This window comes from Dipodomys merriami, unplaced genomic scaffold (genome assembly GCF_024711535.1).
Source record: "Dipodomys merriami isolate MVZ:Mamm:240054 unplaced genomic scaffold, mDipMer1.0.p SCAF_85, whole genome shotgun sequence".
Lineage (NCBI taxonomy): Eukaryota > Metazoa > Chordata > Mammalia > Rodentia > Heteromyidae > Dipodomys > Dipodomys merriami.
The window spans coordinates 3,551,894-3,569,000 of NW_027206457.1; positions in this window are offsets into that span (position 1 = coordinate 3,551,894).

The following is a 17,107-nucleotide window of genomic DNA, read 5'->3' on the forward strand; positions in this document are numbered from 1 at the left end:
AGAGACTCATGTTAAGAGATCACTGACATAATCCAGGAGTGAGATTTTAGTGGATAGAAAGAGTGGTAGAAGAAGAGATGAAGTGGGGCTGGGAAGGTGGTTCAGTGGTAGAGGGCTTGCTTGCATGCTTGAGGCCCTGGGTTCAATTCCTCAGCACCACATAAGCAGAAAAAAAAAGCCAGAAGTGGCGCTGTGGCTCAAGTGGTAGAGTGTTAGCCTTGAGCTGAAATGCTGAGGGACAGTGCCCAGGGCCAGAGTTCAGGCCCCACGACCAGACCCCCACTCCCAAAAAAAGAAGAAATAAAGTGAAGGTTCAGCTCAAGTGTGACAAGACACAGCCTGAGGAATTGAATAAGAAAGTAAAACAGATGTTGTGTCTTCAAGAATTTTGGCCTCCCTAACTATAAGTATTGAGTTCAATTAGAGGATACTTGGGGAGATGGTTTGTGGGAAATGTGTAGTTTATAAAAGATTCTCAAATATTAGCCATACTTCCCCTACTTTGTGTATCCCAGGATTGACCATTGGCTTAATTCAATGAATGAAATATGAGCAGAAGTTCCAAGAAAAGCTTTACAATTTTCCATGTTTTCTTTTTTCCTTTTGCACTGTGATCAGCAGTGCTCCAGATGGGAGCTGCTCCTTCAGCCTGAATCCCAGAGTGATGATGACAAGGGGAAGAGCATGGGGTATATTTAGCATGAGTGAGCACAAAACCTTTCAGTGATTGTTGTGATATGCCACTGAGATTTGAGGTCATTGTTAGTAAGGCAGAACCTAGTATCCCCTGTCTGATACAGCATCCTGGAGGGAAATGTCAGGTAGGCAGCTGAGTATACCTGTCTTGAGTTTAAGGTCCAGCAGAAGATATAATTTGTGGAGTACTGATATAGAGATTAGTATCTGAAATTATATACTGAATGTAACCAACACAGGAAGGCAGAGAAGAAAAGAAGGCCACAGTCTGATCCCTGGGATCTTTACCATTCAGAGGAGATGAGAGGAAGAAAGAGCAAAGGGATTTGTGGAGGAATGAGTGGTGAGATGAAGGGAAACCAAGAGAATGTAATTTCCTGGGAGCCCAGGAAGAAAAGGCACCAAAGAGGAGATGACCAACCAAGGGTCCTGACAGCTCAGCCAAGACAAGCACTCAGATTTGCCACTGGATTTGACAAAAATGTCATTCATAATTCTACCTATGGTAATATCTATGGACTAGTAGGAGCAAAAGGCAGACCACATTTGACTTAAGAGAAAACAAGAGGAGGCAGCAAATATAGTCAACTCTATAAAGAGATGTGCTACAGAGGTGAGCAAAGAAATTAGATAGGTGGCTAATAAGATAAAATGAAGTCATGATATTTTTAAGTGTGTGGGGAGGGGAGTAACAGCATTGCTTCTATGACATAAGGAAAGATCAGGAGAGGAAAATTTGGAAGCAGTGGGAGGTAGAGAGAAGAACTGCTGGAGAAATGTCCTTGACAAAGCCAGAAGAAATAGAATCCAGGACACAAATGAAGAAATGGGTCTCCTACATAGGCCCTGACCACTCTGCTGTAGGTGGAAAGTCAGGGCTCATGGACAATGAGACTTTCACATTCTAGACTCAGAGTTATCAGTAAGTCCTCGGTTCAATTCCATAACCTTCACTCACTTCCAGTAACAGTATTTCAGTAATGCTGTCATTAAAAACTCCTGCAAGTTACTTTTTCCTTCCATCTCAAACCTAATTCAAAACTTCTCTTGCTCATTCCTCAGTCAGGCTTAAGCTATGTAGAAAAGAACACGATTCAGCTCTGAAAACCTCTCCCCTTCATTTTTCCTGTAGATCCTAGCTAGCTGTTATTGTTTGGGAACCGAGAAGTCCCCATAAATCCAATGTATATGGGTATTGGAGAGGTCAAGTTCAGATCCAACTAGTTCTCTGTGAAATGCAGATTCTATATACAAGTTCACAGAACAGGTTTAACTTCAACCTGGCCTGTAAGTGCCCAAGGATCTTGCTCAGAAAAGGTGTGGCATATCCTTTTGGCCCTGCTAGTAGAACCACCCTGTGTCATGCATTCCAGGGCTCTTCCCCTTCAGCATATTTCTTGCTTTATAGTTAACCATAGCCAGGGATGCCTGAACTCTATGTCCTTCTTTCTGCTCTATTTTTTCCATAGTTCTAATTACCACCTGACCATATTTTGCTTATTCATTTGGTATATTGATTGATGCCCATACACACACTATGTTGTAAAAGCTATGAAGAGTAGAGATGTTTATGGTATTTGGTTTACTGTCAAATTTTTGTACTTATGAGTTCCTGGCATCTAGCTGATAATAAGTATTTGTTGAAAAGGGAGGGAGGTGGTGAGGGAGAGAGGGAAGGAGGGAAATTGCTATCATATTATCTATCTAGTAATGGTCCTAATTGATTCATGTCTTTTGTAGTCTTTACTATATATAGGCCCTTTTCACATTGAACCTAGGATTGGCCATGTGACCTTCGTTGGCCAATGGGACATTAGCAAGAATACCCAAGCAGAAGCTTGTGCATTGGTGCTTTCTTTCATGCTATTTTGGAACATCACTCTCTTGAAAAAAAAATCTAGGATGGCTTGTAAGGAAGAATGGTCCCACTGATAGCCAGCACCAACCACCAGTCACATAACTAAACCAGCTTAGTTATTCCAATCACAGCCAAGCCACCAGACATGCTCTGCAGCCACAGCCCCATTCCAACTTGGCAACCTACAAAGCCATGAGCAAATAAAATTATTGTTGTTTTAAACTATCACATTTTGGAGTATTGTTAGTCAGCAAGAGCTAACTACTACAACACTTAACAGTTTTGTTCCTTCTTTATTAGTGGTAAAGGTTAAATTCGCAAAACAGCTTCCTAGACAACATCCTCTCTCTTCATCATAACCCACAGTCAAAAGTGCAGAGACTGCCAGGTGCCGGTGGCTCATGCCTATAATCCTAGCTATTCAGGAGGCTGAGATCTGAGGATCACGGTTCAAAGCCAGCCTGGGCAGGAAAGTCTGTGAAACTCTTATCTCCAATAAACCACCAGAAAACCAGAAGTGGTGCTGTAGCTCAAGTGGTAGAGTGCTAGCCTTGACCTGAAGAGCTGAGGGACAGCACCCAGGCCCAGAGTTCAAGCCCCATGTCCAACAACAACAACAAAAAAAAACAGTACAGAGACTTCAACAAAGCCCCCATTTTATTTTATGTGCCCTCAAACCCAGAAGTCATTGTGGCAGCTGATGCAAATTATTTCCCAGAAACCACTCCCATTATCCAAGCTGACCATCCTAAAACCATCAGGCTGCTTGGCCAATCACCCTGCCTGGGCACAGAAGGGCAACTTCTCCTCCCAAAGCCCTTGCTTAGGATGTTTGTCACTTTTCCTAAAAAGGAGCAAAAGGGGCATAGAGAGCAGCTTCACAGCAGGAGTCCTTGGCCAGCTTGATCTGGGAATCACTCAGCAGCCCTCAGTGTCCCCTGAGCCTCTATAGCCCTGGCCTAGAAGACATTGCTGGGTTTTGTGAGACCTGTCATGTGCAGCTACTTCACTCTCAGTCCCACAGACCTCTGTTTGTCCCTCCTACCAAGCAGAGATCTTCCTGGCAATACTCCCCGGGGAAATCATGGGCTAGCATTCTGACCCTATGGAATTAAAAACCTGGTCTGCTATGTTAACAAGGGTGAGTGGACAGGACCTGCCATTCTGCCTCAAACACCTGCAATCCTGGCTCTTCCAGTCCTGGGGAAGGTATAATTAAGGCATGTAGAAACAGATGTGGCCCTATTTTGCACAGGCCACTGATCCCCAAGCCTTAGAATTCAACCACCTAGGAACCTAACAAGCTGCCTTCTTCCAAGACTGTGCTCACTTCCAAAGCCCTGGAGTCGGGATGCAATTGGAATATTGAGTCAGAAATACCTGAAGTGGTAGATAGCCAGAGTAGGGGAATTTTATTCCCCTTCTGAGCCCTGTTCCAACCTTATCCGCCCACCAAGAGATCAAAGTTCTGGTGGGATGACTCGACCTACCCAGAAAAATCTTAAACATTCTTCCTTCCCCTTCGGCTCTCCAGAGTGAATGCTAGTCTTTAGATCAGAAGTTACATCCCAGACACTGTTTCTTAAGTAAGAGATGTTATAGGTACCTCAGTATTTCCAATGTCTCTCGATTTGGGGGCAGCACATGACAGCTTGGCTCCAGTCAACTGAAACTAGTAGTAGATACATCCCACACTGTCACAGTTACTACTGTTGCAAATTGCATTAGACTCAGCCTGCTTTGTTTGTCAACATTGCCTGCTGGAGCACAAAGGCACTACTGCAATCTCAGTTCTGAGGTAGATAAGGAGATGTGCCACCCAGATAACCATACAAAGAGGGTTAGACCACCACCTAGACCTGCCGCTCACCCAGGATCTGCCTCAGCTTCACAGGGGCGCCTTGTCCACGGCCTCAGCCTTCCCAGGGCAACCCTGTGGGCTCAGTGAAGGGCTCTGCCATTACTGGTGGACACAAGGGAAAAGGCTCATGCCTCTTGGGTTGGATTGGCAAAAGCTAATGTCAGTTCTGATGCCTTCTGAATTCCTTACTTCCCTTTTTCTTTTTCTTCCCTTCCTTTCACAAGGATTGGGGTTAATAAATGACTTATTCTACAAACTATCACAGGACAGCATAAATTTCTGAAAGATCTAACTAATGACAGGGGCCTGACCCAAGGATTAAATTTGTAACAGAACTGAAAGACATCACACATAGAGCACCTTAACATCATCGGCTGTGTGGGGAAACCAAGACTTAGGACAAGTTTTTCCAAAGTCTCCAAGCTATAAAGGAGCTGTGCCATAGTCTTTGGATTCTAAGAATGGAGCCCTGTTGGGAAAGTTTCTCTTACAGATCACTCCCATCTACCACTAGCCTGGCTATCATATAAAACTAGGACAGAGCCCCAGATGAGGATTCGGGTGCCACTGGTGCCACTTAGGAGGTGGCCCTGGAAGGAGTAAAGCCAGTATGTTAGCGTATTGTCACAGCTGGTGTCATGACCAATCCCACAGACATGGCCACCATTGAGGCATTCACCCCCACCCCACTCCTGATGTTAAAGGTTGTTTCCCCTTCCAGGCCCTTACCACCTGCTTTGGGGCTTCCCTTGAACATGGAGTAAATGAGCTCCCACAACATCAGAGAAAGGCTTAGGATAAAAAGTGGAAAGTTGTGCCCTTCACAAGGAACTCACAATAAGCAAGTATCATAAGATACGTAATAAAATAATGTACAAGACACAAAAGTAGTACAGAAGAGGGTGTGCTTAAATCTGGCGGTGAAAAGAAATCAGAAAGAGAGCTGCACCAAGGAGCCTCACTCTGAATGGAGCTTTGAAGAATGAGTAGAAGTTCACCAACCAAGAAAGTAGAAGGCTCAACATGAAGATGAGATTACCTTGTGAGTTGGGAGTGCTATGTTTTGGTATTTTAGGAACAGTGAGGTTAGGAGGAGAGAAACTAAAGACAAGTTGATGACAAAAGCAGAGGCTAGCTAGTCCAGAGAGGCTCTAATTATGTTCCAAATATTTTAAACTTTTGCCCAAAGAGTAATGCTTTATTTTTTTAATTATTACATAATCAGGTATTATATAGTAAAATTATATTTTAAATTATTATATAGTATTTTTCTTTTATTAAGTAATCCTATGAACTTAACATCAATAAGATAGATAGATAGATAGATAGATAGATAGATAGATAGATAGATAGATAGATGATAGACAGACAGAAGATAGATGATAGATATATACATACATACTTATGGATACATAAATAGATAGTAGGCAGGTATATGTAGGACATAGATGACAGATACATAGACAACAACTGTCTGTCAGATAGATAACCCCCCAACTAAAATCAGACTCTAACAGAACAGATCCATAGTCTATAATATCCTCTCTCCACTCCTAACCTCTAACAATTACAAATATGCTCTTCACTACTGCTTTTGTCTTTCTGTAAATGACATACAAATTGAATCATGAATTCTGTAACTTTATGAGTAGCTTCTAATATGGTTCAAAATAATGCAGTAGTGTAATTCAATGTATGCCTTCAAAATTCATCAAACTCTAGAATGTATCAATAGTGGATCCTTTTATTGCTGTGTAATATTTCACCATATTGATGCTTAGATCAGTTAATGGTTTAGGTTTATGTTGGTTTGTAGCAAATATAACTTGAGCTGCTATATATATGTATTTGTATATGGGTCTCAGGTGTAAATATAAACTTTGTTTTTCTAATGAAGACACCCAAGAGCTGGATTTCTGCACCATGTGTTAAGATTTTTAAAAACTGCTGAACTGTTTTGGGCAATTGTTGTATTATTACATATTCTCATCAACAATACAGGAGAGTTCCGGTTGTTCTGCATGTGCATCACACTTGAGCATTTTTTGTTTTTTGTTGTTTTAGGGGTGGGAGTGGTGTTGGGTTTTTTGGTCAGTCGTGGGGCTTGCTGTCCCTCAGCTCTTTAGCTCAAGGTGAGCACTCTACCACTTGAACCACAGAGCCAATTCCGGTTTTCTGAGTGGTTTATTGGAGATAAGAGTCTCACGGACTTTCATGCCTGGACTGGCTTTGAACCCCAATCCTCCGATCTCAGCCTTCTGGGTAGCTAGGATTACAGGTGTGAGCCACCAGCACCTGGCTTGAGCATCTTTTTATGTCATCTGCTCAAACAGGCTGCAGTTGCTGGCACAAGGAATCTTTTTTTAAAATAAGTTTTTTATTGTGAAAATACCGCACAGGGAGTTTACAATTACATGAGCAAGGTAATGAGTACATTTCTTATCAAGCATTGTTGCCTCCTCCTTTGTTTTTCCCCTACCATCCATGCCCTCCCATCTCCACGACTACATTCCCCTCCCTTACTCCACCAAGGTTGTAAAGTTCACTTTCGACATAGCATCTTGTACATCTCATTGTTGCCATGGGTCCACCTGTATCCCTATTTAAACAATTTGTTTTTTCCCTTCCCCTCCCCAAATTATACCAACATCAAATACAGTGAAAACAGGTGTTATACCGTGGTGGAGGGATATACAAAGCAACAAAAAAATCACCTTATAAATACGTTAGAAACAATAGCAAGAAAGAAAAAAACCACTGGTGTCCTTATTTTGGGGTTCATTTCGTCTAACATCATTTTATCTGATCTTTTCTGCTTGTCTCAGACATATACTAGTTATTGTAAATAAGGGAAACATGAAGGTCGGGAAGCCAGCTAGGAAGTAATATAGCAAGGAGCTTTCGTGGCCAGGACAGGGTAATGGCAATGAGATAAATGGTAGAGAAGAATCAGTAAGACGTGGAGTTGTGGAAAGAACTCAAAGATGAATTTCAAGTCTCTGGCTCATCCAGATTCTAGAGTCCCACGTGGAGAGGAAGTGGGAATTCCACTGTGAGGAGCTGGGATGAATGAGCAGGGCATAGAGCAGGGCCCACTCCTGCCAACATGCAGAGGGCTACTCCAAACAGCTTGGCTCCCTTCACCAAGGAAATTTATGTACTGCTCTGTAGGAGGGAGACATGTCTATCTGCCAGGCTGTGTTCACAGAGTTATAAACCTGCCAACAGCCCACATTGCAGGAGTGACCTATGTGTGTTGTAAACATAAATGCAAATTTCCTGCAGTGAACCAGACAAAGGGACATGTGGAGCCACCAATGAAGGGGACAGAAAACCCTACCAACTCCCAAATGAATATGGCCTCCATCCTGGAAGGAAAGCATTTCTGTCTAAATCACTGCTGAGACTGGGGGAATGTTTCTGATTGGTTTCAATTGTCTTTAGAACCGTAGGTGAGATCATGAGTTTTGAAGCCACAAAGTAAACTGTAAATACTAGGAAATGAGATACTAAATAGAGACTGCCACTTGGATGTGATTATTGAGACTTACATTTTGTAAAGGTCTGAGTTGTGTGGGTGGGAGCTAGCTTCTGGGTATCAGAGGAAAGGGAATGTTGGAGAAAGTAGTCCAAGGCTTCATCTTGACAGAGGGATCTAAAGCCGGGCCCAAGATAAAGGAGTAATGCAGGCCTAGCCTGTACCAGAGTTCTTCAGTATATTCCCTTCTTTTCTCTATTTTACCCATCCTTTTCTGAGCCTCCCAAATATTATAAGTTAACTTCAGGATTTTCAAAACCTCTTCTTACCTTTGCTTTTTTATTAGAACCTCTCAATAACACAAGTATTACTATTTCAGCTTTCCACTGAAAAAAACTGAGGCTTTGGTAAATGACTTATCTAAGGCTATGTGTCAGATCAGTGGCAGAATGGAATACAAAACACCTTATCTGAAGAAAAGATCGGGTTCTTCTAGATTAGAACCATCCAGGAGGCTTCATCACTACTTTTTCTATGGAAAGTTACTTCCATCCCCCAAACAAACTGGATGTCATGATCATCTGTTGCTCTGCATAATGGACTGATGTTAGAGCAGATACACCCTGCCACTTTCTCCTGTCTTCCCTTGGGTTAGAATATATGTTGCTCAGCCTGTATCTGATTGGATCACAGTAGATTTGAAGTAAACCAATCAGAATCCTTATCCTTGGGATAGATTATTGTACTGGGCAAGAACAAGTTCTCTCTAAAAGGCTGCATGCAACATGTAACCTTAGACCAAATCTTCCACTACATACACTGGAAAAGAGAATCCACCAAAAAAGAAGACTGAAGTTAAAGTGCAGAGCAGATCTGAAGCTTCCCTAGAAAAGATTCATGGAAGCTGGCTTCAAGGGACCCGGACACTGTCTGGTGGTTTGTTTTTATTTTGTTTTTGAAGATGATTGTTTTGTTTCTGAAACAAGGTCTCGCTATGTAGCCCAGACTGGTCTTAAGGCCTTCCTGTCTCAGCCTCCTGAGAGCAAGGTATTACAAGCATATGTCACTGCACCCAGTCCCAATTCTTCATTTACTGAGATTGTGGTATTTGATATTTGTCAGACTTTGTCAGAATCTCTAACCCTACCATTAAACATCTGCCCCTTGAACTCTTTGTCCTTAAGGATTTTCTATCCTAGAGAGGAAGAAAAGGCATAATGAACAAAATTCCTCTTGCTCTGCTCTACAGAACTTATGCTCATGCACAATGGTCTAATTTATTTGTGTGCTTCACGATCTGTGTCCTTCACCACAGCATCTGCTGCCCGGGAGCAGGGACTTGGTCTCTCCAGGCCCAGTGCTTCACTCTGCACCTGGCATATCTCCCAGCATCATTGCTGAGCAAATCAATAAATGAATGCACTGGATACAGACTCCTTTAAAAATCATCTCCTGGACTGGGAAGGTGGCTCAGTGGTAGAGTGCTTGCCTTGCATGCATGAAGCCCTGGATTCGATTCCTCAGCACCACATAGCAGGAAAAAAAAGCCGGAAGTGGTGCTGTGGCTCAAGTGGTAGAGTGCTAGCCTTGAGCTGAAGAGCTGAGGGACAGCGCCCAGGCCCAGAGTTCAGGCCCCACGACCAGACCAAAAAAAAAAAAATCATCTCCCCCACTGCCTCATGCTATACTGTGAGAAACTGGGGCCAGAGAAGGAAGGTCCCACTTTGGCCCCACTGTGAACATACACCTCCTGGGACCAGAACGTAAGGGAGATGCTTCTTAGCTTTCTGCAGACCAACATAGTAGCAGTGATTCTCTAATCACTGGGTGTCATCTAGCCCCTGAGCACATACTGAGCTTTGCTCATGCAGCAAGTTAGGCTTGTTTCACTGGACGGGTGGCACTATGACTCTCATTTTGTAGCTGAGAAGAGGGAAATCTTGGAGAACTTTCCATGCCCCCATTCATTCAGTCCATTCTTGCCACATACCTTTGTCTACCTTTGGGCTCAATTTTGTTCATGTGCTTGTATCCGTGCATTCCCCCTAGCAACTTGGGACCCCACTCCATCCATCAGCACTTTGGTTTCTTGGGCCACCATCTCAGATTATGCCACCACCTATCTTATCTGTCAAAAATATTTTTTATTTTAAATATACATTTTTAATGTAAAGATACTGTACAGAGGGGTTATACTTACATGAGCAAGGTAATGAGTCTATTTCCTATTGAGCATTGTTACCGCCTCTTTTTTTTGTCTCCTATTATCTCTTCCCTCCCCACCTCCCCAACTCCTCCCTCCCACCCCCTGCAAAGATGTAAAGTTTGTTTTCAACATAGTGTCTTGTACATTGTTACTGTCATTGTACATCGTTATTACAATGGGTCATCCTTTATCCTTATTTCAGCATTTTGTTATTTCTCTTCCCCTCCCCAAATTAGAAAAATGTATATACAAGATGCAGGGCACCAGAATCAAATACAGTGAAAACAGGGGTTATACCATAGGGGCAAGAACATACAAAAGAAACAAAAAAATCACTTAGTACATTATAAGTACATTAAAAAAGAATAACAGAAAAGATAAAATCTCTTGTGTCCCTATCTTGGGGTTCATTTCGCTTAGCATCAAGTTATATGGTCATATGTACATAGTTTCTGACTTCTTCTGCTTGTCCTAAACATATTCTAGTTATTGAAGATAAGGGAAACCATAGGACCTCTGTTTCTTTGGGCCTGGCTTACTTCATTTAATATAATTTTTTCCAAGTCTCCATTTCCTAACAAATGGAGCAATGTCATTCTTTCTGTGGAGGCATAGAATTTCATTGTCTGTGTGCAATGGGGCAATGTCATTCTTTCTGTGGAGGCACAGAATTTCATTGTCTCTGTGTGTGTGTGTGTGTGTGTGTGTGTGTGTGTGTGTGTGTGTGTGTGTGTACCACGTTTTCTTGATCCATTCATCTACTGAGAGGCATCTGGGTTGGTTCTGTCTTTGCTATGGTGAATAATACTGTGATAAACCTAGTTGTGCTGGTAACTTTAGTATTGCCTTGTTTGTAGTTATTTAAGTAAATGTCCAGAAGTGGGATTGCTGAGTCATAGCCCTTTGAGGAACCTCCATACTACTTTCCAAAGTGGTTGAACAAGTTTACACTCCCACCAACAATGCCGTAGGGCTCCCTTCTGGCCACATCCCCTCCAGCATCTGTTGTTATTAGAGTTCTTATTATAGCCATTCTAACTGGGACGAGGTAGAATTTCAATGTTGTTTTGATTTGCATTTCTTTTATGGCTACAGAGCATTTCTTCATGTGTCTATTGGCCATTCTTGTTTCCTCCTCAGAGAAGTTTCTCTTTAAGTCTTTAGCCCTCTTATTTATTAGGCAGTTGTTTGAGGATTTGTTGTTGTATATTTTAGATATGAGACCCTTGTCCATTGTATGGCTATTGAAGATCTTCTCCCAATTGTGGGCTTTCTATTGATCTTGCTAGCTATGTCCTTTGCCATGCAGAAGCTCTGCAATTTCATGCAATCCCATTTGTCCAACCTTTCTTTGATTTGTTGTGTTTCTGGGTCTCTATTAAGAAAATTTTGGCCTGTGCCAAGGAGCCCTAGAGTTCTCCTATTCCATCCTGTAATGTTTTCATGGTGTCTTCTTTGACTCCGAGGTCTTTGAACCATTTGGAGTTGATTCTGGTGCAGGGTGATATATAAGGATCTAGCTTTAGTTTTCTACAGGTGTTTAACCAATTTTGCCAGGACCATTTACTGAAGAGGATCTGCCAAAACTTAATTGCCCCCCTCTCCCGTCCATGTGCTTGGATCTTTGTAGTCTGTGACTATAAGAACTTAAAATGAATCTATAGAAGCAATGTCTAGTAATTCCTTTAAGAAGTCATTGCATTTCAGCACAGGATATACAGTCATTGCATTTCAGCACAGGATATACAAAGATTCAACCTCCCTCCTTAGCTCACAAGAATCACGCTTAAAGTTGGGATCCACCATTTGGCAACCCAATAGAAATGATGCCTTAAAGCTGAGACTGTAGGACCCATAGCCAGTTGATCTAGTATACATTGAGCTTGTTTCCTGGGACCCAGAAAATTGCTTAAAAGGAAAGCCAATTTAAAAAAAGGAAAGCCAATAAGCAAGTGCATTAGACGTAGAGAAAAAGCATTTAATTTGGGGTCCAAAGACATGTACTCAAGGTCTAACTCCACCCTGGCTTGCTTTGTGACTGTAGTTACTATATTTTTGTGAGTGTCATAAGACATTTTTAAATGAGAGTAATAATAATGTCTTACAGGAGTGTTATCCAACAAAATTCTGGTTATAAAAAATAAGTGGAAAGTAACTGCAGAAAGCCTCCAGATATTTATTCCTGGATGTTTATTGTGAACCCCTACTATAACCCAGGCCTGTGCTAAGTATAAAAAAAAATCAGCCACCATTCTTGTCTTTTCTGATCTCACATTTGAAAAGCAGAGAGCAAACTTCTTATGAAGATCTCTGGACTCTAGGAACTAATGACCATTCCAGCAAAGGTTAATTGATCAAATTTATAATGCACCAGAAGAGGAATTTCCACTTGGAAATTAAGTTTGCAAATATTGTACAACCTTATAGAGAGTATTTCTCCAAATTGATGTGTTCTTTTTCATGTAATAATCAATTAAGTGGGTGTTTTGGTGTCTAATTAGCTCTGCATGTAAATTAATCTCTGCATATTGAAAATAGCAAATCTAGCCTTGCTGTAGCATTGGTTTGTTTCTGAGGTAAATCAAATTATTGTAGCCCAGCAAGGATTCTTGGTTCTGAAAGCCACCAAAGCAAGTAGGTTCCTTTAGCTGCCTGAGTTAGGAAGCTCAGGGAGGGTTTGGCGTATAATAGCCAGGCTAATTATATTTACCCATAGAGAAAATTCCATGTCAGTTCTCATTTCTGTTCATAAGCAAAGCTGCCTGTTGAATGATTAAATTCTCTAAGTCATTGAGATCTCATACCTAGGTCTCAATATTACTGAGAGATAAAAGATGTTTTTCAATCCCCCAGGCAAGAGGGAGAGTTGGCAAGTGGATGCATTCAAGGGTTCATTGGGCATTCTTGGTCGTGACAAGAAGGGTAAGTTTGTGACCTGTCCTAACCCCCCAACCCAAGGGAAACTGCAGCTCCCCCACAAGCTCCCACATGATGACTAACCACAGTGACCTTTCCCTGTCACCAAAATGTCCCAACCTAGGAAAGCCATGACCTATCTCTCACCTGTGGCACTCCAGGCTGCAAGTCCACAGCAAAAACACGTTTGTTGAACAGACCTGGGTTCAAGTCTTAGCTTGACTCTATGCTGCTGTGTTGACTCTATTCTATTCATGTGTATAATGAAGTACAACCCTTCTGCCTCTCTGAAATGCAAGTGAGAACAGCATTTTAAACATGTTGGTGAATGGGGAATCACCTTGTGAGTCATGCATAGTACTGGTTTTGTTTTGTGTCATTTTCTAGGACCTCAAAAGCATACCTGGTTTGTTGGTAGAGATGAAGCCTTGCTTTTTACCCCAGCTGGCTTCACTGGCTTCAAACTACAATCCTCCTGCCTCTGCCTCCTACGTAGCTGGGATTCATGTCTTTAAATAGGTAGAATAATGCATCTCCCACCCCCCCCCACATCTGCTGGAGGAGTAAATATATAAAACTTCAAGGAAATGTGGATGGTAAACACTCTCTCGTTCCCTTTAGATGGTAAGCTACCATTGGTTCTGAGCAGAACAGGAGCACAGGACATCTGATATGTGGCTAAGTCATGCAGCAATAAGAAGGAGACTGATTACACAGCGTCTAGGCTCAGGAACACCTAGGCTGGAATTCAAACCTTGCCCCTTTCTTCAGTGATGTGAGCCCAGGCTAATGACTGAAATCTCTCTGCCTCAGTGTTCCCAGTAAAAAGACAATATAGTAATTCTCACTTTCCAAAATTGAGTTGAAGACAGTAAAAGTAGAAAGCTACCACTCTCCTGCCACAACTCTTAAAATAACCTAACTTCTAAAGGAGGGGCAACAATATACTCATTACCTTACTGATGTAACTGTAACCTCTCTGTATAGAATCTTTACAAGAAAATAAAATTTAAAAAAGAAACCTAAGTTCTTTCCTGCCTAAGAGTCATTATATGCACTGTTCCCTTTGCCTGAAATGCTGTTCGTCTAGTTTTATGGATGGTGGGAGAGATTTCAGTGAAACCTTTTCTGGCTACTCTATGTAAGTCACATTTCTTCTGTCAATCTTCAGAAAACTCTAGCTGATATCTGTACTAGTCATATATTCTTGTATAAAGGCATTCCTCATATTAAGTTAGCATGCCAACAAACATCTTTCAGCTTTTGTTGACTCAGCGTAGCTCACTGAGTCTTCTGCTAGAGTTCGACTAGCTGGAGTCAATCACTGTCTGAGGAGAGGTCATGTCAAAGGTCACCTGGGAAAGGATCCACTTCAAGCTCCCTCACCCAGCTGATGACAGGCTGGGGCTTCCCTGGCCGTTAACCACAGACATCAGCTGCTCACCGCCCAAGTGCCATACAGAGCCATGCACCTGCAACAATGGGCTTCCATCATGTGAAATCAGAGAGAGACACAAGGGGTGACAGGCAAGACAAAAGTCACCCTTTCTCTTCTCTAGGAAGAAGCATCCCACCATTTTCACCACACTCTGTTTTTCAGACCTGTGTCCCCAGCCTCAGTTTACTTTCAAAAGGGCAGTGTTCCAGAAGGGCCTGACTGCAGGGGGCTATGTGTTACTGCTGCTGGTGGTAGGTTTGAACTCAGGGCTTTGCACTTGCTTGGTGGGTACTCTGACCCTTGAGGCACAACTATAGCTTATTTTTTGCTGTTTATTTTGGAGATGGAGTCTTGCAAATTTTTCTGCCTTGGATGACTTCAAACCACAATCCTCCAGGTTGTAGCTTCCGTGAGTAGCTAGAATTAAAGCATGAGCCACCAGTGTCTGGCTCAAAATAACTTTAGAAACATTTTCCAGATTCATGTTTCCCACTTGTTTCTCTTACTTTCTTTGTGCCATTATTGGACCTTGAACTCAGGGTCTGGGCCCTACCTTTGGTTGGAGATAAGAATCTAACAAACTTTCCAGCCTGATATGGCTTTCAACTGTGATCCTCAAATCTCAGCCTCCTGAGTAGCTAGGATTACAGGCATTAGCCACCAAAACCCAGCTTTCCCTCACTTCTTAATAGTAAGATGTAGGATCTAATAGTAAAGATAGGAGCTTAAAAGCAAATCTACAGAAAACACAGTGGTACAGAAGTACCCAGTATGTGCTAGCCACCAGGCCTTGGGCTGGTGAAGAACAAAACCCAGACCTTCCTCATTAGTGCTTGCCACAGAGAAGTAAATGGAGCAGCCCAGCAGGTGACACTTTTTCTGTTCTGTTTTGTTAAACCTCATGAGGGACCACAACTCTTACCTTGTAGAACGACTGAGAAATTTCCCAATTTCTGCAGACGATTTGTTTTGCCTTCTAGGTCCTGTCATAATTTTTTGATATTGTGCCAACTTGTCGCTCTGTGTTTGGGGCCGGGGGACGGCAAGGGAGGCACAGACAGACAGAGAAAGGAGAAAAGTTCTACAGGGCACGATCATCTTTGGAAAGGTTTTGACGAGTCAAGCGGCCAGGGGCCTGAGAGCTGACTGTCTGCTGCCCGCTGCCCTGTTTGACGAATCGTTTGCCAAAGAGCCTGGCCAGTGGGAGCTTTGACCTTGGAGGGAGAGTGATCTGTCTTCATGGAGACACGCTGTCATAAGCACATGTCTCAATTTCGCTTGGGAAGGTGCTGAGGCTGCGCAAGACCAGAGCCTTGGACACAGCTAAGGAGGAAAAATGTGTGGCCCATCCCAGGGCACAGAAGTGGCTAAAATTAATCCAGAGTGACCCTGGAGGGCAGGCTAGAAAACAGTATGCTTCTCTCCAGTGGCAAAGAGGCCTCAACAAGGCCAGTACCATGGTCACTTCTTCCTTGGGGAGCCAAAGTGCCCCTCACCTCCCATGCTCAAAGACCAACCTCTTCATTTGTCACTTAGGACAAAGGGGAGAGGGAGAATCTTTGGAGTCAGTGCCTTAGGCATCTAGGTCCCTCAGAGGAAAACAAACAAACAAATAAACTACATGCTGACCTCTCCTCCATCCTGAAGGTCAAGGTGATGCCCTGGAGGACAGAATGGTGATAAATGCCACATCTGTAGTTGCCTCTCTGACAACCTGGCTGAGCCCTACCCCTCTGTCTGTGCTGACAGCTCCAGGGGAGATTTATCTATGAGAATCTGGGGCTGCTACAGAGGCAGCAAACTCATGAATCTGGAGGAGAGTCATTGACTGAAGCCTGAGGTGTGCTTATTAAAGAAGAGAAAGCGACAGGAAAGAGAGCTTCAAGCTCCTGCAGGCCCTGTTTTCAGTGGCATAGGATCCAGATATTATGCCATGGCTGGGTCTGGCTATTTTGGGATGAATTCAACAAATAGATAATGCTCATGGGGAGAAAATAAAAGGCAGAGGTGCTCTGATTGAGGAAACTGATAAAGAGCCCTTCTCCTGGGAGGGAAGAGGGAAATGAGGGGCTTCTGAGGGACTAGCCTGGAGACTCACAGCCAAAGGCAAACAAAGAGCTGTACTATGGCCTGATACCTCTCCTGCCAGGAGCAGCAAGAGTGGTTTCCATACTTCTAAGATGAGTCAGGGCCAAGCTGCCTAGAGGGGGGCTGGCCAAGATGACTCCCAATGCAATTCCCCTCCCAATTTATTAGTGATCGTTGTCTTTGGGGGGGGGTTGTTTTTTGTTTTGTTTTGTTTTGTTTTCTGTATAGATTTGTTCACTTTGTCAGAGCTACTTCTACAGTATCAAGTATCAGGAAACCAATGATCCAGTATCAAGTTTTTATCCACTAGGGTGGCCAGGACAGGCCTAGATTCCTGGGCTCAAGTAATTCTCCTTGTCAGCTTCCTGAGTCACTAGGGCTATAAGCAAGAGCTTACCACACTCAGCTTCGGTTCTAATATTTTTACAAGGGTGATGTGCTATGATTTTTATCTTTCACATTCAATGGGGTGGGGCAGACATGACAGCCTATAAGCCTGGCCTTAATGCAAACCAGCTCCACAGCTCTGGCCCCATCCTAAGATATGATGGGCCCAAATCAACTCC